The sequence below is a fragment of the Elephantulus edwardii genome, unplaced genomic scaffold (assembly GCF_000299155.1).
Source record: "Elephantulus edwardii isolate Elephantulus edwardi_28Jun2011 unplaced genomic scaffold, EleEdw1.0 scaffold00068, whole genome shotgun sequence".
In the NCBI taxonomy this organism is placed as follows: domain Eukaryota; kingdom Metazoa; phylum Chordata; class Mammalia; order Macroscelidea; family Macroscelididae; genus Elephantulus; species Elephantulus edwardii.
The window spans coordinates 14665647-14688431 of NW_006399818.1; the positions used below are offsets into that span (position 1 = coordinate 14665647).

General features: G+C 38.9%; 1 pseudogene; it reads right to left on the reverse strand.

Annotated features, from left to right (window-relative positions):
* Positions 1 to 22785, reverse strand: part of LOC102846797 — a 170217-nt pseudogene that overhangs the window by 133730 nt on the left and 13702 nt on the right.

Genomic DNA, 22785 nt, shown 5'->3' on the forward strand with positions numbered 1-22785 from the left:
ACCATTCCGAGCATGATATCCTTCTCCAAGGACCCATCTCTCCTGGCCATGTGCCCAATGTAAGTGAGGTGGAGCTTCAAAATCGTAGCCTCCAAGAAGAGACTTGAATTCGCCCTCTCCGAGGCATATCTATTTTGCAATTGATTGCTATGCATCAGAGAGCTGCACATTGACTAGGGATGACAGAAAGAAAATTGATGCATTTGAGCTGTGGTGCTGGAGAAGAGTTTTGAATATACCATGGACTATCAGAACAAACAGGTTCGTCCTAGAGAGGGTGAATCCTTGGAGGCAAAGATTCTGAGGCTTCGTCTGACATACTTTGGGCATGTTGCAAGGAGGGACTGGTCTTTGGAGAGGAACATTATGCTTGGAAAAGTGGAGGGATGGAGAAAGAGTGGGAGAACATCAATGAGATGGATTGATGCAGTGCCTGGGGTAATGAGGGTAGGTGTGTTGGAGACAGAAAAGTTGGCACAGTATAGAGCAGGTTTCTGGGCTATTGTACATAGAGTTCTTGTTATAAGGCTCAAGCGACTTGATGGCACATAGCAACACAACAACAACAACAACAACAACATTTGGTTGGCAGCGCAAGCCCTTACATATACATGTACACACACATATGTGTATAAAATATACATATAAGTATGTATATATGTATATACATGTGTGTATATATATTAAGCACAATCATCCAAAGGAGCTCTGGTGGTCTAGTGGTAAGGGATTGCACTGCCAACCCAAAGATATGCAGTTCAAATCCATCAACTGCTCCTCAGGAGAAAGACGAGTAGCTTCTTTTCATGTGATTTACCACCTCCACAAACCCACTGGAGGGTTTATTAGTCATTTCCAACAGGAGTGCATGTAACAACTGCAACTCCACAAACAAGAAGCTCTGGTGGCCTTCTGCTGCCAGCTCAGTCCTACTGTTTCCTATTTCCCATAGAACTTAATGGCGTCTAACACACTACACTTTGACATATATCTTTGATATATGTATGATTATTGCCTCTCTCTTCAGTGTAACATAAGCTTCACAAGAGGAATAATATCTTTCTTCTTTGCTCACTCCTGCATCCCCTGCGCATAGAAAAGTTCTTAGCACCTAACATCTGAAATGAAAGAGAAATGCATCCACACAGGCAGGTTAGAGTTTTCATGATTTCTTCCTGAGAATAAACATTGCTGTTGTTAGGTGTCATTGAGCTGAGTATGATTCACAGTGACCCTACGAACAATAGATCTGAACCCCAACCCTATCCTGTGCCAACCTCATCATCTCTGACACATTTGAACCCATTGCTTTAGTCACTGTGTCAATCCATCATGTTGATGGCCTTCCCTCTTTCATTGACCATCCACCTTTCCTATTATATCTCTTTCCAAAGAATAGCCTCTCCTGAGAATAAACAGAAAGTGAGAAATTGCAATGCAATCTTTGGCTCCTTTAAAATTTAGGAAAAAAGATTGCTATTGTTCAATACAGTTGGTTATTAAGACAATGCTTCGAAACTTCAAAAACAACCCTTTCTATTCTGTTGATATATACACTCTATTCAGGAACTTACAGTGTGAAGCTTTGTTTCCAAATGGCAAAGAAAATAAAGCCCTGGATGTTTCCACAGTTAGCCTAAGAAGACCACGTTAATTGTTCGGTTTTTAGTGGGGACAACAAATTGAGTTGATGAATTGTAATAAAAATAATTGACATTCTCTCCACTCTGAAATATTTCAAATTACAAGTAAGTTGTGCTTTTTAAAAAAATAGCTTTCATTCATGCACCACAAAATTCATCATCTAAAAATACAAGTTAGTGGTTTACCAGGAGATTCACAGGTTGGACAAACATCACGGTAATTCCAGAACATTCTCATCACCCCAAAAGAGACCTCAGATTGGTTAAGTATCTCTTCCCATTTTATCTTAATTCCTATCTCTATCAATCATGAATTTATTTTCTCTCTCTTGTCTCACCACTGGACCAATTGGCAGCATCAGGATGGGTGGTGAAGAGATTGAGATTGTTAACAATTATAGTTTGCTTGGCTCCACAGTCAACCCTCTTGGCATCAGCAGCCAGGAAATTAAAAAAAAACATATTGCGATGGGAAAGTCTGCTGTTAGGGACCTCTCTAAGGTACTGAAGAGCAATATGGTGTCACTCTGGAGACCAAGGTGTATCTGATACAGGCTATGGTCTTTGCAATCACTTGTTATGCATCAGAGAGTTGGACAATGACTAGGAAGGATAGAAGGAGAATTGATGCCTTTGAGCTGTGGTGCTGAAGAAGATTATTGAGGGTACCATGGACTGCTAGGAAAACAAACAGACTCGTCCTGGAAAGGATTAAACTGGGTGGCTCCTTGGAGGCAAGGATTCTGAGGAGGTACCAGTCCTTGGAGAGGGGCATCATGCTTGGCAGGGTGGAGGGACAGTGAAGGAGGGGAAGGCCCTCTATGAGGTGGATTGATTCAGTGACTGGAGTAATCTGGATGGGTGTGTCAGAGGCAGTGCGATTGGCACAGGATAGAGCAGGGTTTAGGGCTGTTGTACACAGGGTCGCTATGAGTCGCAAGTGACTTGATGGCACATAACAGCAACAACTCTTGTATTTGGCTCTTCAAGTCTCAGTTTTTAACAGGTGATCTATAAATTTCTCCTGTCCATAACTTTGAGCACCATATTGTTTTAATCAAATTATCTTCTTTCTCATGGTTCACAGACCACAGGTGTTGGGAATTCTGTCCTTGAAGGGGTAAAAATCATCAATTTTTCCAGTGTGGAAACTGGTGTGCCAGGGTGAAGGACAATTCTGAACCATCCCAGCCATACTGGATTTATTTCGAACAACAAAACTCTTACAAAATAAATCAGACCATGATAAGAGTCGCAGGATGAGAATGAAAGAATACTGCCTCTAAAATCTTCCTCTCCCTAGGAATGAGATCAGGAAGGACACTACAGACAACCTCAGCTCTCTTACTATCTCAGCCTCAGTTCAGTTACCATTCACCAGCAATGAATAGGGCATGTCACTGGCCAGAGAAAAATTTAGGACTTTATTATAGAGGACAATGGACAAAACTGTGAAGGCATGCATATATTGAACAAGATAACAAGTTCCTTATAATCAAATAAAGATGGCCCATGTTGTTGTTGTTAAGTGTCATCGAGTCAAGTACGACTAGCAGGCATTTAATAAGTGCTGGCTGGCTATCAGATATAGATGCTGCTGCTGCTGTGGTTGCTGTTACACATGTTGAGTCAGAACCAACCCATAGCTGACCCTTCAGCAGGTTTTCAGAGGCAATTAATCATATGGGAGGGGATTGCTCATCCTTCTCCTATAGAGCGGCTGGTGGATTCGAACCATGTGTCTTTGGGATTGCAGCACAGGTTCTTATGTCTAAGCCACCAGAGCACCCTAGTATAGGTGCTAGGTACAGGCAATAACTCAATGGTGCCTAATGATAATATGTGTGTGTGTGTGTGTGTGTGTGTGTGTGTGTGTGTGTGTGTAGTTTTGCATCCTACTTCCACCTTTCTTAAAGAGACTTATGAAAGTTTTTGTAAACTATTCTATACTGTACAAATAAATTATTCTATTTCTAAACAAATAGCATGCACCTTCTATGTTTATTTGCCAACTGTTATTTCTCAAAAACTACAGAGTTGTACAAACATCACTTCTAATTCCAGAATATTTTTATTGGCCCTAAAAGAAACCTCATAGTGGGAAGGTTGCAGCTGGCATTAATATATGGTATTTATACATCCTCATCTAATTTCTTTGCCTTCAAGTCATGCAGCTATTCTGAGAAATAGATCCATTTTGATAGATGAGAGGAAAAAATGTAAGTCCCCTACCACCAGCTGTTTATAATATTCTGAAAGAGATTGGAGGAAAGTATAACAAGTACCTCAAAAACATTTGCTAAATGCAGATTTAGACCAGCTAAAGAAAATTTTAACTCAGGGATGGCTTTCAAGGAGTCTGTCTTATAGTAAGGGAGCCCTAGAAGCTCTCATGGTCTGTTGTTGTGCTATTATGTGCAGTCGAGTCCCCTGAAACCCTATGCTCGTGGCCTAGTGGTATGAAAATGCAATGCTCAAAGGCACCCAATTCGAATCCTCCAGCCGCCCCAAGGGAGAAAAAAAGGCAGTCTCCTGCCATGATTTAGTGGAGCATCAGCCATGAGTCGAGGCTCAGCTATGAATTGGTTCTGATTCACTGGTACAAAAGAACAACAAAAATATTTTATAGTAAAGACCCATATAGAAAGGGGGGAACCCCAAATTTGATTAAACATGTTTACTAAAACTGTTTTTCACAAGTCTTATGGAAAGTCTTGGGATTTCTTTATGTCTTACCTCAAACCAGAGTCTGCACTGTTGGTATCAAATTTCATATCCTTTAAGGCAAATCTTTCCAAGACTTCAAAGGTCTTATTTGACTCTTTGGAAACAACAAACATTTGCTCACACTTCTCGGTAAATTGTTCATGATAGAAATGTTCAAAGATGTGCTTGTGGTCTTTATCAGAAAAAAAAAAGAAAAGAAAAATTTTAACATCTTTTATGGGTTTCACATTTTCCATTATACACATGGCTACTATAAATGCCCAGGCAGGTATTAGCAGCTCTGAATCAATCTTATCTTACCAGAACCACATTTCACAGCTCATTCCATACGCTAATGAAAACAAACTACAGGCACAATTTCTTTTCCTAATGCTACTTGTACATGCCTACTTAGAAGCTTACATTATTTCAAGAACTCAGAAAGACAGGAACAGAGGGCAAAATCTTAGTATATACATTAGCTCATCTTTTTACAGCTGATTATGAAGTCACCAAATTCAATTTTGTAAAATGCATGTCTGTGTCTATCCACGGCAAGGTTTGGGAAGTACGGCATATTAGTTTTTTCTTTTCTTTTCCTTTCCTTTCTTTTCTTTTTTTCTGTTGTGTACTGTCAAACCAGATCTGACTGGCACAGGAGGAGATTGCCCCTCCTTCTCCAGGAGAGCATCTGGTGGATTCAAACTGCATGTGTTTGGGATTGCAATGCAGCTTCTTTGCACCCAGTACAACATATTTTGCGGATAATGAGCCCTAATACAGACAGCAGTCATTGATAGACGCAGTTGCAGTCTGCCATTGTGCAAGTCCCTTAAACTCTGTTACAATGAAGGCAACGTCAGTCAACTTGATGATCTCTGAGGTCCCTTCTAGTCTCAGTTTGTTTCTAGACGAATTGACTAATCAAAGTTAAAGTATTCTGGGAGGCCAATGATGTCCTCCTGTCCCTGGGGACATTCATACTACCTAGGTTGATTTTTTCCCTAACGGATTAAGGAAGATAATATTAACAATAAACACAGGAAAAGAAGAATCCATTAATAAGAACAGTTAATGTGGTAGGTTCCTATGATACTCACCTATACTTCCATAGCAAATAGGACTGCCCAGGGTTCAGGTAAAACAGGACAGACTGGAGGAGTCTCTGTTATAAGATCTTAAGGTTTGGGACCATTGTTGTTATTGTGCGCCATCAAGTCAGAACCAATCCATAGCTGATCTTCCAGTGGGTTTTCAGAGGCAATAATCACTCAGAGGGAGACTGTCTATCCCAAAGCTTGGAGTAGGTTCACGTTATACAATCTTAACATCTGGGTGACTGCCCAATCCAATTGATCTCTTAAGCTAACCTAAAATCTCACAGACAAAAGTGTGCCTGATTCAGGCCATGGTCTTCACAGATACTTGCTACACATCAGTTGGACAATGATTAAGGGTGACAGAGGAAGAATCAATGTCTTTGAGCCGTGGTGCTGGAGAAGAGCATTGAATACACCATGGACTGCCAAGAGAACAAACAGGGTCTATCTAAGTGACTTCTTGGAGGCAAGGATTTTGAAGATCTATCTCATATACTTTGGGTATGGTGTCAGGAGACAATGATTGGAAGGGTGAGGGATAGCGCAGGAGAGGAAGACCCTGAATGAGATGGATTGACACAGCAACTGAGGTAATAAGGGTCAGAGACAGTGAGATTGTGTTGCAGACTGAGGGTCCCAAAGAATGGAATAATTTTCTAATTATTAATAATGAGACAAACAGCCAGGAATGTGATAGAGCAGAGAGCATAAAACAGGGGGCCAGCAGTTCTGACTGAAGACCCCAAGTCATGTTTCTCTGTGTCTTTATTGAAAATTATAAGGAAGTAAATCACAAAGAGAATGCAAGGCAAATGTAGCCAAAAATCTCCATATGATCAGAAGGATTCAGGTTGAAAATTCCATGAAAGTCTGTTTTAATTGTTCCATTGCCACAGTGCTTGTCAAAAACAGTTCTGATTAATCTCCTTTGTTAGTGTGTCCTTTGCCATTCCCTATCACTCCTCCCCAGAGAGACTGAGAAAGATGGTTTCAATAAGATTGCCTCAGGATAGAGCAGGGTTCAGAGCTAATGTGCAAAGGATTGCTATGAGGAATAGTAGCACATAACAATCTCAAATATCAGAAATTACACCAGAGATTATTCTAAAAGTAATCTAAAAGTCAAAATACTCATTACTTCACATATATTTGTTAGAGCTCCCCCATCAAAACAAGCTTGGAAGCAGGAGTGGGATCCACTTCTGAAACAGCTGCCTCCAGAAACCCTATAAACTTGAAGAAAAGATGAAAGTTATACAAGTGTTCAAGTCTTTCATTCATAGGGTCGCTGTGAGTCGTCTATGACTCGATGGCACTTAACAACAATAACATAGAGAGAACTCAGCTGGTCTAGTGGACAGAAAGTGATGCTATCAAGCCAAAGGTGGGTAATTTTAATCTGTGGCCCTCAGACCTGGTTTTAATTGTTTTTAGTCAAACATTCTTCTAAGTGCTATAGCAATGGTCTGTTCATTTGCTGTACAGAGGTAACTTGTGGTTGCTGTGATGCTGAACACTGGGACACTGTTGTGTCAAATGTGATAATAGTTGTCCTTGATGGACAGTGTTTGGTGGAGCTCCCCGATTAAAACAAGCGTGGGAGCAAGAGTGGCATCCACTTTCGAAATAGTTTGCCTCTGGAAACCCTATGAACCTGGAGAAATGATGAAAGATATACAAGTGTTCAGGTCTTTTGAACACAGAGTTGCTATGAGTCATCTACGACTCAACAGCACTTAACAACAATAACAACATACATATATTTGGCAGATAGTATTTCTATATTCATGTTAGTATATCTGTAAATATTATATATTCTATAAATATATCTATATATATGAGCAGAGCTAACAGAGGGCAATACTATTTAAAATCATGATTCATAACTAAACCCATTAAGTTAATGAGTTGCTGGTCCTAGAGCATCAGGTACATACATGGTCTTAGAAGACATCAAGGTCTGTTGGTATAATATGGTTCACAAAGACAACATTCTACAACCTATTCTGGTAAACAGTGACTGGGGTCTTAAAAGCTTGCAAGCAGTCATATGGAGTATAGCTATTGGTTTCTCATTTATGTAGAACAAAGAAAAGAGATGAAAAAAGAAAAGATACATAATAAAAACAACTCATAATGCAAAACCTCAACCCCCATGACCTAAGACCCAGTTACCACTGAGAGATCACAGTAGAAACTTCTGGATAGAATGGGCAGAAATGTGGAACAAAACACAAAAACAGTAAAATAGCCAGGCTTTTTGGTTTGGTAGAAATAAGCGGAGTGCCCAAGATTACTGCCCTTAGCAATGTTTTGAACCTAAACCAAAAATCAACCCTGTGGCTCAACTTTAAGCCAAAAAAAAAAAAAAAAAGAAATTAGATAAGCCTATTAGGTGAACAATAACTTTAGGGAGGTGCTCATTATTTAGAATCAAAGTCAACTCAAAATCAATACCATCAAGTCAGTTCCACTTCATTGTGGGCTTCCATCAGGTTTCCAGAATTGTCAATGTTAATGGACTATGACCACCCCATCTTTCTCCTGAGGATTCACTGTTGGTTTATGGTCTTTGGGTTAGTAGTACAACTCCCTCCAGGCTACATCCCCAGAATAACCAACTATATATGTAATGTCAAAAGGGCAGCATTTATCCAAGGAAGAGGATAGGAAGGAGTAGGATAGACAGATAATTATGACAAAAATCAAGGAAGTAGGAAGAATACCATCACACTGTACGTTAGTTAATTAATTAATTGTAGGTAATTAATGCTATGAAAACAAAATGTCTATGAATAGTTGAATGGGAAACTAATTTGCTTTGTAAACTTTCAAGTAAATAATAATTTCTTTAAAAGCATTACATGATAGTTCTACATTGTCTTACAAAAACTACCTAATACTCAAAAGGCCTATCACAACTCCCACTAAGCAGGATGAGATTTTACAGCGACCTGGGTGGTTAAAAATAGGTCTGGTCTTCTTGATCTATGGTGACTTTAATCATTATATAGTGCCCTTTCTTATCTGCTATGGTGATTTTCATTCCAAATTCTATTTTATCAGAAATTAGTATCACCACTCCTGCTTTTTTGTGGATACCATTTGCATGGTATGTTTCCCCCCCCCCCCCTTTTATTTTGAGTCTTTCTCTTTTTTTCTTAGATATATCTCATGTAGACAACATATTGATGGGCTTTGGTATTTTACCCATTCTGCTACTCTTTTCTTTTAATTGGTGTATTTAGTCCATTCACATTAAGTGTAATTATTGACAAGCCAGGTTTTACTGGTGCCATTTTTCTGTGTTTGGGTTTTTTTCTTGTTTCTTGTTACTATGGTCTATCCACTTTCCTTTGGTGTCTCTGTGTGAAGGACTTCCCTTAAAAGTTCTTGTAGATTTGGTCTTATTTTTATAAATCCATTAAGTTCTTTCTTTTCTACAAAGGATGTGATTTCTCCTTCATATTTGCTGGAGACCTTTGCTGACAAGTGTCATCTTTCAACTTTCTGTATATGCCATATCCCATTGTCTTCTTACTCTCATGGTTTCTGCTGAAAAATCCGAACTTAATATTATTGCTTTTCCTTTGTAGGTGACTCTTTGTTTTTCTCGTGCTGATTTTAGTATTTTGTCCTTATCTTTTACTTTGAAGAATTTGACTGTCCTGATGGTTTGGTTTTTTTAATCTAGTCTACTTGGTGTTTGCTAAGCTTCTTAAATGTGTATTTCCTCATTCTCCATAATACCTAGGAAGTTTTGTTCTAGAACCTCTTCCACAATTTTTTTCAGTAATTTCTTGCCCTTATAATATTCTGGAATTACAGTGATATATGTGATTTCTTTTTATGTCATCCCACGTGATCCTAATGTTTCTTCAGAGGGGCAAGGGTGGATGGACATAGGGCAACACAATTTGACGGGTTGAGGAGGGTTGGGTGGAGAAATGGGAAAGATCTGGTGTGAAAAGCAATGTATATGAACTTTGTAAGTAAACCAGGATAAAATAAAACAGGGAGAGCTCTGGTGGTACAGCCATTAAGTCATTTGGCAGCTGAAAAAAATAATTAAATTGGCTTTAGTTTGGTTTGTGATATTAAATTATATTGATGGAAAATGACATTCTTTCCAAATCTATCTTTTAAAATCTTTTCATTCTGCATTTTCTATGTCAGACAATTAAGAGATTTTTTTTCAGAAATAAAGTCTACAACAGTATAATCTTTCAATATGAACCAAAACCAATACTAATATAGAATATTATGGAAAATACTATGAGCCCTGGTGGGAAAATGTATTACTTGAAGGGATGCTAACCAAAAGTTGGCTATTCAAATCCACCAAATGCTCTGCAGGAGAGAGATGGACCATGTATGCCCATGCCCAAAAAAATTTGTTAAGGGAGCTCTGGTGGCCTAGTGGCAAGAAGCTCTACTGCAATCCCAGAAGTACGTGGTTCAAATCCACCAGACGTTCTGCTGGAGAAGGAGGGGGTAATCTCCTCCTGTACCAGTCAGATCTGATTTGATGGCACATACATACAAAATAATAAATAAAATTTAAAAATATTTTTAAAAATTTAAAAATTTGCTGTTAGGTGCTATCAAGTCAACTACAGCTCATAGCAACCCTACAAACAATAGATCCATGAACGTGTCCCAGCCCATTGTTGCAATCACTGTGTCGATCCATCTTGTTGAGGGTCTTCCTTTATCTCTGCTCCTCCATATTTCCCAGCATGAGGTCTTTTTCCAGGGACTGGTCGCTCCTGACAACATGCCCAAAGGATCTGAGACAGAGTTTCACCAACCTAGCTAGCCTCAAAGGAGCAATGGGTTGCACTTCCTCCAAAACAGATTAGTTTGTTCTTTTGGTAGTCTATGGAATATTCAGTATTATTCCCCCAAACCACAATTCAAAAGCAGTGATTCTTTTTTTTTAATTTTTTTATTTTATTATTTTTGTGTGAGTGTACCGTCAAATCAGATCTGACTGGTACAGGAGGAGATTGTCCCTCCTTCCCCGGCAGAGCGTCTGGTGGATTTGAACCGTGTGCCTCTGGGATTGTAGCTGCAGCTCCTTACCACTAGGCTACCAGAGCTCCCCACTGATTCTTTTTTTGATCACCCTTATTCATTATCCAACTTTTCAGATACATGTAAAGCAACTGAAAATACCAAAGCTCGGAAGAGGTGCATTTTAGTCTTTAAACTAGTATCAACAGCAATATAAGTTAGAATCCACTAAAAAAAAAAAAATTTAAATTACAGGCGTTCTGGTAGCTTAGTGGCAAGAAGCTGCACTGCAATCCCAGAGGTATGCGGTTCAAATCCACCAAATGCTCTGCTGGAGAAGGAGGAAAAATCTCCTCCTGTACCGGTCAGATTTGATTTGACAGTACACACACACACACACACACACACACACAATAATAAAATAATTTTTAAAAAGTTAGAATCTACTCAACAACAATTGAACCAATGTTCTTGAGCATTTTAAAAAATTGTGTCATTATATTAATTCTGACTTACAGTGATTCTATAGAATAAAGGAAGCTTTTTTGTATTATTGTTGTTGTTAGGTGCCATGAGGTTGAGCATAACTCATTGCAACCCTATACACAACAGATTGAACCCTGTCCCATCCTGTGCCAACTTCACAACTTCACAATTTTTGGCATACTTGAACACATATTTGAGCTCATTGTTGCCAGTCACTATGTCAATCCACCTGGTCAAAAGTCTTCCTCTATTTTGTCACCCTTCCATCTTCCCAATCTTAATGTCCCTCTCCAAGGAATAGCCTCTCCTAGAAATGTGCTCAAAGTGTACAATACAGAGTTTTACTATCTTTGCCTCCAAGGAGTACTCTGGCTGCACCTTCTCCAAGACCTATCTGGTTTTTTTGGAAGTCCATGGGATATTCAGTAATCTTCTCCAACAAAGGCATCAGTTCTTCTGCCATCCTTATTTATTGCCCAACTCTCTGAAACACAAGTGACTGCAAAGACCATGGTTTGAATCAGATGCACCTTAGTCCACAAACTTAGTCCACAACATCATTGCTCCTCATTCATTTGGAGAGGTCCCTGACTGCAGACTTTCCCAGTGCAAAATATCTACAGATCTCTTTACCACTGGTGCTAATTTTATTGATTGTTGATTCAAGTAAGATAAAGTCACTGACAATTTCAATCTTCTCTCATCTATCGTGATGTTGCCTATGAGTCCAGTGGTGAGAATTTTGTTTTCTTGACACTGAGATGCAATCCATCTTGAAAGCTGTAGTCTTTGATCTTCTGCAACAAACACCTCAAGTCCTCCTTATTTTCACCAAAGAAGGTTGTGTCATCTGCATAATAAAGGTTATTGATGAGTCTTCCTTCACTCCTAATGTAACATTCTTCATAGATGCCAGCTTCTTGAATAATTAGCTCAGCATACAAATTAAACAGGTCTGGAGAAAGAATACAACCCTGATGCACATCTTTCCTAATTTTAAACCATGTAGTGTTTGTTACCTTACTTTGTTTGCACAACAGCTTCTTGGTCTAGTAGGTTTCTCATGCGCTCAATTTAAGTACTCTGGGGTTTCCATTCTTCTCAATGTTAACCATCATGTGTTATGATCCACACAGTCAAATGCCTTTGTATAGTAAGAAAGCACAAAGAGATATTCTTCTGGTATTGTTTGCTTTCAACCAAGATCCATCTGACACCAGCAATGATATCCATGGTGCAATGTATTCAGAGTTTCTGAAGCTGTAAGCCTTTGCAGGAGCAGACTGCCTCATCTTTCTCCCAGGGAGTGAGAAAGATGCTTTTGGTCAGCAGTGACTGAATACATTAATTACTATTAACCAACAAGTGCAGTTCATATTGAGATTATTCAAAGAACATCAGTATTAATAGTATTTTGGACTTCAGTAAGATGCATATAACCTTCCAGAATTCTTTTGTTAATTCACTCATTCATCCACTGCTGTTGAGTCGAAACCAACTCATAAGTTGACCTTCCACCAGGTTTTCAGAGGCTGTATATCACGTGAGAGGAGACTTTCTCCCTAGGAGCAGCTAGTGGATTTGACCTATCAGAGGTGGATTTGAACCACCTTTAGATTAGCAGTACAGTTCTCTACCCACTAGGCCAGAAAGACCCCCTCATTTTTTATTACTCGTTCTTATTAACTGCTTCCTACTCTATACTTTATATGTGCCAAGCTCTGTTATTGGAGCTCTGGTGGCCTAGTGGCAAGAAGTTGTGCTGCAATCCCAAGGGAACGAGGTTCAATGCCACTGGTTGCTACGCAGGTCGTGGCTGGGCAATCTCCTCCCATGCTATTAACTGCCTCTGAAAACCCATCAGAGGGTCAGCTCTGGGTCAGTTGCAAGTCTACAGCACACAACAAAAACAAGCCCCATTATTAGGTGCTTTATGTACATTAGGACTCTTAAGTCATAATAGAGTCATAAAGTCTTACAAAAAAAGTATCAACACTAAGGAATTTGCTCAAGATCTAGGCTTTGAGGTTAGGTCTAAAACTTTTTAGATTTCAAAACTTCAGTAGCAGAAGGGGGAGGGTTTTGTGTTGCTGTTGTTGTGTGTAAACTTGGTTTTGGTGTGGGATTTTGTTTCTTTTTTCTGCTCTGCATTCACTCTACCAGCTATAGTAACAGCCTTGGATTAGCATTTGGGATCCACCCATCCCAACATAATTCATGTTATTCCAGTGATTCCAGCTGAAACTCTAGAAGAACTATTGGCCCAGGATTAGCCAATCAGAGTATTATATTTTCTTCTAAACATTTTGTTATGTTTTAGGCAAAAGTTTGCACAGCAAGTTAATTTCGTATTCAACAATTTATACACAAATTGTTCCATGAAGAGGATCATATTTTCTTGACAAAAGCAACTAGGTTAAGTATAAGCATATGACCCACAGATCAAAACAGAGACAGAGGACTCAATGCTAGGACTTTGAGTCACTTCTGCAACTTCTTTAACTATATTCTTCTTCCATGATGGAGAAGTTAGAGAATGGATTCTATATCAAGATAGCAGAATGAGGCTGAAAATATTTGCTCTACTCGATGAAGCCTAAGCTGAACAAGCTCTAATACTAGGCTTTACATAAGCTAGCAAATTCTTTTCTTCCATTTATGTCAGTATGAGTCACTTGAAAGGACAAGAGTTGTGACTAATACATTAGTTTGGCTTAGAGAGAGGGTTTGTTTTGCCATCACAGATGGATTTTCACTACGATCCCTCAAAACTATATATAAATGAGTTTAGGTGGGTCAACACCCTCCAATTTACCACCGATTCAACTGTTTTCTATGATATTACAAGTTTTAGTCTCTGAAAACATTTGCGTATGCATTTCCTTTAGTCCTTTTGCATTCTCACGTTTATTAGGCTCTTTTATCAGTAATCCACAACCCAATTTGGGATACTGACTTTTTTGAGAGTCTGATTAAAGACACAGGTCATCTTCCTAATCTCCAAAACACACATATATGCATATAAAAGTTGCATTTTTCATATCATTTCACATGCTACACAGATTTCTCCTGATAGCTGTCTAGATGAAGATTATACACTCTATTGTAATGGTCTTCTATTTAAGTTGATTGTTGTTGTTAGGTGCCATCGAGTTGAGTACGACTAACAGTGACCCTGTGAACAACAGATCTGAACGCTGTCTATCCTGATGCCATCTTCACACTTCCTGATGCATGAGAGCCCAATGTGGCAGTCACTGTGTCAATCCACCTAGTCGAGGGGCTTTCTCTTCTTCACTGACCCTTCACCCATCCCAGCATCATGTCCCTCTCCAAGGAATAGCCCCTTCTAGCAACATGCCCAAAGTATGTGAGGCAAAGCCTCATCATCCTTACCTCCAAAGAGCACTCTGGCTGCACCCTCTCCAAGATATATCTGTTTGTTCTCTTGGCCATCCATGGGATGTTCAGTGCTCTTCTCTAACACCACAGCTTAAAAGCATAAATTCTTCACCTGTCATCCCTATTCATTGTCCAGATGCATAGCAAGTGACTGGAAAGGCCATGGCCTGAATCAGACACACCTTAATTCTCAAACTGACATCTTTATTCCTCAATAATTTGGAGAGGTCCCTAACTACAGATTTTCCCAGTGCCATGCATTTCCTTATTTCCTGACTGCTGGTACCAAAGGTGTTAATTGTGGATCCAAGTAAGATGAAATTGTTGACAGTTTCAACCTTTTCTCCATCCATCATGATGTTGCCTATAGATCCAGTGGTGATAATCTTTGTTTTCTTGACATTGAGATGCAATCTATATTGAAGACTCCATTCTTCTGCAACAAGTGTTTCAAGTCCTCCTCATTTTCAACAAGCAAGGTTGTGTCACCTGCATAACAAAGGTTAATGATGAGTGTCTCTCTGATCTTGACGCCACATTCCTCCTCATAGAGTTCAGCTTCACAGATAATTTGCTCAGCATACAGATTAAACAGGTGTGGAGAAAATACAGCCCTAATGCACTGCCTTCTTAATTTTAAACCATGAAGTGTTCCCTTGTTCTGTTCTTAACAACAGCCTCCTGGTCCAAGTATAGGTTTCACATGAGCACAATTAAGTGCTCTGGGATTCCCATTATTCTCAGTGCCAGCCACAACTTGTTATTATCCACACAGTCAAATGCCTTTGCATAGTCAATAAAGCACAAATAAACATTCTTCTGATATTCTTTACTTTCAGCCAGGATCTATCTGGCATCAGCAATTATATCTCAGGTACCACAGCCTCTTCTAAATTCTGCTTGAACTTATGGTAGTTCCCTTTGTACTTTTCTAGGAATTTTTTTTTATGATCTTCAGTAGTATTTTGCTTGCTTGTAATATTAATTCTATTATTTGGTAATTTCTGTATTCTGTTGGAAGTACCATATTTCAGGAAGTAGTGCCTGCCCAGGAGCAAATGGTAATGAAGGAGGATGTGGAAGCTGCATTGAAAACCCCAGGAATCAATGGGATACCAACTGACATGTCACAATTAACAGATGCACCTTTGGATGTGCTCACCAATCTATGGAGGACAGCTGTCTGGCCAATGGATTGAAAGAAGTCCGTATTGTTCCCATTTCCAAGAAAGGTGATCTATTCTATTAGTTTATTATGTGTCTACAAAACACTATTTTTATAAAGAAAAGTAATCATTTCATTAAACAGCAATATCAAGCAGCGTTCTTCAGGCTCAAATACTCATATGAATTACCTGGTCAACTTATTAAAATGCAGATTCTGGGTGTGTAGACCTGAAAAGGGGCATGAGAGTCTATATTTCTGATAACAATAGAGCCCATGGGCTGCATTCCACATAAAGATACAGAACAACTTGAAATGTTTTAGTCTAAGGACACTTGGGGACTCAAAATCTGAATAGGACCTTCAGTCTTTATGTTACATTTGGGCAAGTCATTTAACTGCTATTTGGCAACTTCCTTTGGCTCATCTGCAAAGCAGGAATTCCATCACCTGTCTGTCAGTTTGTCATATTGTGCTCACATTCATGTTGCTATGATATTGAAAGCTAAGCCACTAATATTTAAAAAAAAAACAAACAAGAAGATAGCAGAGGAGCTTCCAAACTAAGGCAGTTTAATGATCCAAATCTGAAAATTAGTCAGTGGACACCTTATGGATGACAACAGTCTATTGTGTGATATAGAACTGGATGATGAATCCTCTAAGCTGAAAGGCACTAAACAATAGCCACAAGGGACTCAAGTTTATCAATGTTCATGAAGATAATACAGGACAGGGATATTTTGTTCTGTTATATATGAGTTTACTATGAGTTAGAAGCAACTCAAGGCAACTAACAATAACCAAAAAATAGGGATTATAGTATCTACCTTGCAAAACTAAATCTTTAAGATTAAATGTAGTAATATATACAAAGCATCAATCAATTAATAAAAATAATTTCTCTTTTTTCTTCCTTTCTCTTTAGATCAGATTTTTCACCCTTGGCACTACTGACATTTTGGACTGTAGGCTTCTTTGATGTGAGGTTATCCTAGGCAATATAGGGCATTTAGCAGAATCTTTGATCTGTACCCATTAGATGTCTGTAGCACTCCCCCAAGAGTGACAACCAAAAATTTCTTCAGACACAGTCAAATGTCCCCTTGAAGACAAAACTGGCCCTGGTTGAGAACCAGTAGTCTATAGCTAAAGGTTAACTATCAGCTAATAAAGGTCTTCTCTAAGCCCCATAATTTCCAAAATAATTTGCCATGACTAAAATCTATGTCAAGTATTTCATTTACTTGGATCCATAAACATTTACTTGTATCATGAAAACATCAATAAAGTGATTCAACAGGCCAGCCTTTCCTAGAAGCTTGCCACCGTGGGGCAGGCAGCCAGCACAGCAACCTCAGAACCACCACTTTTTGGCTCTCTGGCCACCATTTTATTCAGGTGGTCACACCTCCGGTCCCTGCCCTCACCCTGTTCTCCACCCAGTACAAGCCCCACATATGGACCTGTGCCAGCCTTCCCTAGAAGTTTGTCACCTGTGGCAGCCAGCCAGCACAGCAGCTGCAAGAACCACCACTTTTACACTCCGCTCTGTCTTGGGTGCTCTGGCCTACCGCACTCAGGCCAAGGGGGAAACACCAATGTTCTGGGTCCAGCCAAGACACTGCCCTCACCTGGAACATGAACCTGTTGGGACAGCCATGTACCTTAGCTGGAAGGCTCTAGCAATCAGCAGCCAAAGGAATATGGTCCTGAGACAGAAGATCAGACTCAAGGTCTTTCCTCCATAACTGCCAAAGAGAGTGGTGAAAGAGTCGGGGAACCTGGGCCTGTCACTCTGCACACCAAGGAAGACAACAGACTGCAGGGAGGGGGCTGCAATCATAAAACAGCAAGCCTTCCTGTGAGAAAGTTCCATAGCCTCCTTAACAATTGGACAGAGGCAGAGCAAATTACCTTCCCATGGAACTCTGTTGACACAGAGAACTTTGCTGCAAAGTGAGGTTTCCTTCAGGTGAGCTCCCACAGGGTGAAACTCCAAGCAGCCTCAGGACACAAGCACAGAAAGTTTCCTTCCCAAGAGGACTCCATAGCCACACAGATCTTTGCTTTGTGAAATGACAGAGGAAAGAACAGAAGTAGTGTAAGTTCTCCTCAGTCTTTTGGGTGTGCTGTCAATCTGGAGTGATCTTTCCAGCAATCCCAAGATAGAGGCATAATTAGTTTCTTTGCTGGTGGGCTTCACAGCCCCTGAGAAGTTAAGACCAGAAAGGAAGGAACAGAAGCAATGGGCTCCTCAGCAACAGTGAACAGTGCCACAGGACTAGAAAGGAAGGATTACAGGCAGGATGAATTGCCCTTCCCTTCGCTACTCAAGTGTTGAACTCCCCAACTGAAGCAAATCTTCCCATGAGGCCAAGGGCCAAAGAGATATTTAGGCAGGGCAAGCTGCCCTTCCTTCCTCTGGAGCAGTGGGGTCCTCACCCAAGGTTGTCAGACTCAGGACATGCTAGGGACACAAGAAAAAAAAAAAAGAGAAACACCAATATCACAGCAATACCTTGGAAGAAGCAAACTACTTCACACCTTATACAAAACCAAAGCAAAATATCCCCCAAAAGGGGATCAAAACACAGAATCAATGGATTTCCTGAACTCAGAAAATGTGATGAATCTTTCTGACACAGAATTCAAAAGAACAATGATCAAGTGTTTTCAGTGGGTAAAAGAAAAACACAGGGTTTCTACAAGCAAAATCCAAGAGGAATTTAAAAAAAAAAAATCAAGACAATGCAGATGCAAAAAAAATGAGGCATTTAGAAGCCCTAAAAAAACAAGAACCAACAATTTGGAATATTATATGAGGAGAGAAGCTGTCAACATGTTGGATGGGCAGAAGCACAGAATTAAAGAGACAGAATCAGCAAAATAGATAATAGAGCTCTTAGCACTGATCTACTAAGCAAAAAGCAGAATCAAAAAGGAAGAAAAAGAAAGCCTAAGAATAATGTGGGCACCATCAAGAGGAATAATATGTGCATTATTGGAATCCCAGAACAAGCAGCAGCAAAAAAAAAGTCACTGAGAGAGTTGTGAAAGTGTTACTAGATGAAAAGTGTCCAGATATAATGAAGAATCAGATAACATACATAAAAGAACCTGAGTGAACCTTACATAGAATGTTATTGTTGTTGTTATGTACCACAGAGTTGGAACCGACTCATAGCTGACCATCCAGTGGGTTTTCCGAGGTAGATAACTGCACAGGAGGAAATTGCCTATCCTTCTCCCTCAGAGCAGCTGATGGTCTAGAAGCGCGCCTTTTGGATTGCAGTACAATTTCTAGCCACTAGGCCACCAGAGCTCACTCCCATATAGAATAGTCACAGACTTCAAAAGAAAAACACCAAGACATATCATAGTCAAACTTGCCAGAATCAAAGACGAGGATAGAATTCAGAAATCAGCTTGGGGAAAATGAAGGGCAACCTATAAAGGAGAGTAAATAAGATTAAATGCTGATTTCCCAGAAAAAAAATGTGATAAAGAAGATAGTGGAATGATATATATTAAACACTCAAAAAACATAACTGTCAACCAAGGAAAACTGTCAACCAGGAGAACTGTCCATCAAATATAAAAGAGATACCAAGATATTTTCAGAAAAGCAGAGATTAAGGGAGTTTGTAAAAACATGACCAATATTGCAGGAAATACTAAAGGAAGTTCTACTCACAGAGATGATGTAGCAAAGAGGATGGATCAAAGTAACCATCAAGAACACCAAAAATAACTCAACTATCAGAAGAAAAGAAAAAAAGAACTCAACAAAATGAGAGCAATAAAATTTTGTGCCTCAAGAATTACACTGACTGTCGATGGTTTGAATGCACCAGTGAAGAGAAATCGAGCAGCATATTAAATTAAAAAAAAAACCTATCAATAGTATGTCTACAAGAGACACATTTGAAAAGTGAAGATAAAGACAGACTAAAAATCAAAGAGTGGAAAAAATATACCAACCAAATGACAACCAGAAAAAAGCAGTAGTAACAATGTTAATCTCTGATGAAATAGATTTTACTGTGAAAACCATTACAAAGGACAAGGAAGATCACTATAAAATGCTTAAACGGTCAATAGAACAAGAAGATACTCCTGTAATAAATATATATGAACCAAATGCTACAAAATACACAAAGCAAACACTAATAGAGATGAAAACTAAATAGACAACACCACAAAACTAGTTGTTGTTGTTGTTACGTGCCATTGAGTTGACTCCAACTCATAGCAACTCTATGTGCAACAGCTCTGAACCCTGCTCTACTCTGTGCCAATTTCATCATGTCTGATACACTTATCCCATTACCTCAGTCACTGAGTCAATCCATCCCATCTAGGCTTTTCTTCTCTTGCACTATCCCTCCACCCTTCCAAGTATGATGTGCCTCTCCTAGGACTAGTATTAGGAGACTTCAATATGCCATTCTCAAGGAAAGAAAGAACTACCAGCAAAAAACTCAACAAAGACACTAAAGAAGCCACACAATCAACCATATCTATATCATAGGTAGAGAGGATAATGCACCCCCAAAAAGGTTCATATACATTCTTCTCCCATGTGCACAGAATATTCTCCAGGGTTGATCATATTTTAGGTCACAAAACAAGCTACAATTAATTTGAAAACATCAATAATAAAAACTATTTTCTTAGACCACAATGTTACAAAATTAGAAATCAAGAAGAGGATAAAAGAGGGTAAAAAATCATAACTTGGTAGCTGAACAACACCCTACTTGAACTTGAGTGAGTAATAGAAGAAATAAAAAAATGAAAATGTTTCTTGAAACAAATAAGAATGAAAATAAAACTTTTAAAAAAAAATACAAACAAACCTCTGTGAACCACCCAAAGCAGTAATTAGAGGTCAATTCTTAGCAATAAGCAAATATATTAAAGGGGAAGAAAAATTATAATTATTTAACCAAACATTTCCAGCTAGTAGGAAAAGACAACAAGAGAATTCAACAACCTCTAAAAGAAAGGAAATTATAAAAATTAGAGCAGAAATAAATGGAATGGAAAATGGGGGTGGGGGTGGGGGTGGGGGGAACGAAACAATCAACAAGACCAGGAATTGGTTTTAGAAACTAGCAAAGCTAACAAAGGTAATGAAACAAAAGACACAAATAATTCAAACAAGAGATAAAAGGAAGAATATCACAATTGAACAAGCAAATATGAAAACCTAGAGGGAATGGACAAGTACTTAGAAACTCATAATCCATTCAAACTGACACAGACTGAAATAGAACACTGAACAGATCCACTACAAAAGAAAAAATTGAAAAAGTCCTAAAATAACTTCCAACCAAAAAAAGCCTTTGACAAGATGGTTTTACTAATAAATTTTATCAAACATTCAGAGAAGAGTTGAAACCAATTCTACATATATTATTTCAGGAAATACAAAAAGATGGAATACTTTCAGTCTCATTCTATGAAGCAAACATATCCTTAACACAAAAGTCATGTAAAGACACCACCAAAACAGAAAACTACAGACCAATATCTCTCATGAACAGAGATGCAAAAATCCGTAACAAAATCTTAACAGAATTCAACACTACATATATTGTTGTTGTTTTTGTTAAGTGCCGTTGAGTCACAGGCGACTCATAGCGATCCTATGAAGGAGAGTCCTCGACACTTGGGTGCCTTTCATCCTCTCTCCAGGTTCATAGGGTTTCCAGAGGCAAGCTATTATGGAAGTGGATACCACTCCTCCTTCCAAGCTTGTTTTAATCTGGGAACTCCACCCCACTCTCTGTCCGCATTGGGTAGCCAATCATTAACGCATTTGATACACCAGTGTCACGGTGTTCAGCCTCACAGCAACCAAAAATGAATGCGGTACAGCAACTTGTACACCAAGGCTATACAACCTGGAGGAATATCTGAACAAAAACAATGAAAGACAGGCCCGAGGGCAGCGGATTAAAAGTCATCCACCTTTGGCTTGACTACATATATTACAAGAAAAAAAAATTTATCATGACCAAATGGGATTCATAACAATTTTGCAAAGGCTGGTTCACCATAAGAAAAACAATATAATTCATCACATTAACAATTGCAAAGAATGAGAATCTCGTGATGCTATCAATTGATGCAGAAAGGCATCTGGCAAAAATTCAACACTTCTTCCTGATTAAAACACTCACCTAACTAGGGATAGGAAAGAATTTCCTGAACATGCTAAAAAGTATATAGACAAAACCAAGAGCCAACACTGTTCTCAATGCAACTAGATTAAAGGCATTCCCCTCGAGAACAGGAATTAGGCAAGAATTCCCAGTATCACCTCTCCTTTTCAATACTGTATTGGAAGTCTTAGCAATAAAAGTAAGGCAAGAGAAGAAAATAAGAAGAATGCAAATTGGCAAAGAGAAGGTAAAGCTATCTCTATATGCAGATGATATGATAGTATACTTATAAACCCCTAAAGATTCAGCAAGAAAATTGTTGGACATTGTCAACCAATTCAGCAAAGTGGCAGGATACAAGATCAACTTAAAAAAATCAGTTGTATTTCTCTACAGAGAAAAAGAAAACACAGAAATGGAGCTAAGAAAAACAATATCAATTACAATAGCTAATAACAAGATGAAATACTTGGTAAAAAATCTAATTAGAGACAAAAATACCTAAACAAAGAAAATTACAAAACATTACTACAAGAAACAAACAAACAAACAAAAGACATGGAGAAAAGCAAGAACATACCATGCTCATGGATAGGAAGACTTAATATAATGAAAATGACAATTTTACCAAAGACAATTTGCAAGTTCAATGCTAACACAATAAAGATACCAATTCCCATCTTCAACAAGATACAAAAGGTAATTTCCAATTTCATCTGAAATGGAAAAAGACCCCAAATCAGCAAAGCACTACTGAAAAAGAGAAACAAGATAAGATGCATCATACTCCCTGATCTCAAATTCTACTACACAGCTGTAGTGCTCAAGACAGCATGGTACAAAGAGACACAGATCAATGGAATACAATTGGGAATCCAGAAATCAGCTCATCTCTCTATGGTCAACTGATTTTTTGACAAGAAGATGAAATCAGTTAAGTGGGAAAACAGCATCTTTGTTGCTGTTCTTATTGTTATGTGCCGTCGAGTCACTTGCGACTCATAGCGACCCTGTGTACAACAGCCCTAAACTCTGCTCTGTCCTGTGCCAATCATACTGTCTCTGACACTCCCATCCCAATTATCCCAGTCACT